Here is a 2,808-nt window from a genome sequence, read left to right on the forward strand (position 1 = left end):
AATGGGATGGGTGGGTATGAGGAGCCTCTCCCCATCCTCCTCTCCACGAGGATCCCCACTTCCTGTGATTCTTTTTAATATCAATCATTATATTTTTACTTTTTATTTTATTTTATTTAAGAAATAAAAATAAAATAACTAAAATTTACAATTCTATTAGAAAAGATTCAAACATATTCAACCATATTTTTAAAAATATTAACATATAGATGTAGGTATACATATATACATATATAAATGTAGGCGTGTATATACATATATTAGCAAAAATTCCATGGGATGGGGATCGGGTTCCTTGTGGGGTAGGGAGTGCTCTCCCTATCCTCATGCTGTCCCCGCCAATGTGGATGAAAATTTCTCCATCTATGTCCTCATAGGGGAATATCATCCCTTGACCCCATCCCCGCTCCATTGGGGCGGATCCCCATGGGGATTGGGAAAATAGAAAAAATCGGCATCCATAAGTTTGATAAACAACTTCATCTAAAATTAATTATTGTTATTTTTGTATTATAAAAAAATATTAAAAGTAATATATAAAATATAAATGATTATTAATTATTATATAAAACAATTGTATACTCTTATAGGTTTCTATTATTTAAATCCCACAAACAGTGTACTAGATTGTATTGATCAATATATATTTTTTTTCAAATTTCTCCCATATTATCTTATAATTTCTTTTATAGTCTTTTGCAAGGTTCAAAGTATTGGAAATGCCATGTGTGTCAGAAAGACAATTTTAAGAGACGTATCGGGATATGCCTTGGATATAAATGTGTATAATAGAAAATCTAAGATACGCATAGATACGCTTGAAAACGCTTTAGATATTTTAATAAATCATAAAATCACATCAGTTACACTAAATATAAGACCTCAATGAGATGTATATACATTGAATTAATATATTTTAATAGTTTTATGAAAAAATATTGTGTAGGTAATTATAATTTCATTAAAAATCTTATGCTTAACTATAATATATAAATTATAATTCTTAAGTTTTAATGTTTTATGGGATAAGAAAAACTCAGTTCTCCTATCCAACCATAAAACATGCATTGGCACTTCTAAGTGCAAATATAATCAATAATTATTTATTATTTATTCAAAAATTATAAAAAATAAATAAACATTATATTATATATTCAAAAAATAGTTATTAAAGAAGAAATTTCAATTGCTTTGTGGATATGGTAGATCATCCATAGAATTATAATATATTCAATCATTGTGATCAATTGATAAAATATAATTAATTAATTAATTAATTATTTTTTAATTCTAAAAATATATAAATAAAAAAAATAATTATTAAATAGAAAATTTCAATTGGTTTGTAGATATAAAAGATCATCCATAGAATTATTATATATTCAATTCTTGTGATCAAATGATAAAACATAATTAATTACTATTTATTTTTTTAATTCTGAAAATATAAAAAATCAAAAAAATACTAAAGAAGAAATTTCAATTGCTCTATGGATATGATAGATAAATCCACAAATCTAAAACATATTTAGTCTTTTTTATTAATTTATATTTTCCCCTAATATCTTCATGAAATTTCCATAAATTTATTAATAACACAAAAAAGTTATGATTTTGAATGTAAAAAATGTAGATCAACATAAATTTAAACATTCAAGAAAAAATTAAATCATAAGATATTATAAAAAATTGAAAAAAATTACCTATTTTTTTCTAAAGTTTCTTCAAAATTTGATAAAATAAAAAAAAAAAACTAATGATTCACACTTGTTTCTTGCGATTTTTTGCAAATCTAACACTTCAGAGATTTGGCGTTTTAGAGTCATTTGGGGGTGAAAGAAGGCTTATTTCAAGGAAAAGAAGCTTGCTTTTCCTCTTTATTTTTATTTTTTTAGTTTTTCGCTGTACCTTTTTCGTTGATACGCTATTGGCCTCGATACACCCCTGATATGCCTCTGATAGGCCCCGAGACGGTTCGATATGGTCCGATACACATGGAAAAAAGACGAGACGTCCGATTTCCATGCGTATCCCGTATCGAGCGTTTCGTATCGAAATTTTAAACCTTGGTTTTTTGGTTTGAATGCTTAAGGGTTCGTTTGGTTTCAAGTCAAAATTGTAATTGGAATCAGAATCAAGATCTTTTGGAATCGGAATCTGGATGGTCTATTCCCATAATCTGTTTGGTTCAGACAAGAATGAGAATGGAAATGAGAGTCAGCAGGAATGAGATTTCATTCCCAGGGCAGGGAATGGCCATTCCCTCAAATGGGGGATTGCCATTCCAAGAATGGGAATGGAATTCTGATTCCGCCCAACCAAACAGCTTGAATGGTTTCACGGAGCTGACTGTGTGACCACAAATCCTAGCTAGAGACCATCTAGATACTAGTAATACTGGAGTAGTTAAGGCAAGCAGAAGGCAATCTAGTTTTAGGGGCTGGTGCTTGACTAAGCAAATATATAACCTGAACCCTACCTGGCCATCAAGTAGGCTGATCCATGCCTACCTGAATTCACAAAGGAGCAAGAGGGTTGAGCCTCTGAGATGATCATCAGGTGATTCAGGTCAATGATTGCTACTCATTCTGAAGAATGAATTAAGGAATTCCTTAGGCTACATTTGGTTTATTAGGAAACTAGTGAGAAAGGGGCAATTATAAGACATTTCATGGAATTCTTAAGAATTTTTTGTTTTCAACTTTTCCTTCACACTTGCTATCCAAGGAACCAGACAAGCATTTATAACTATATAAATGCTTTATGAATTGGGTGTTGTGTGTAATATCATATGAACCAGATGAGTAA

Source organism: Nelumbo lutea, chromosome 2 (genome assembly GCF_056320005.1).
Source record: "Nelumbo lutea isolate HS-2025 chromosome 2, American lotus-T2T, whole genome shotgun sequence".
Lineage (NCBI taxonomy): Eukaryota > Viridiplantae > Streptophyta > Magnoliopsida > Proteales > Nelumbonaceae > Nelumbo > Nelumbo lutea.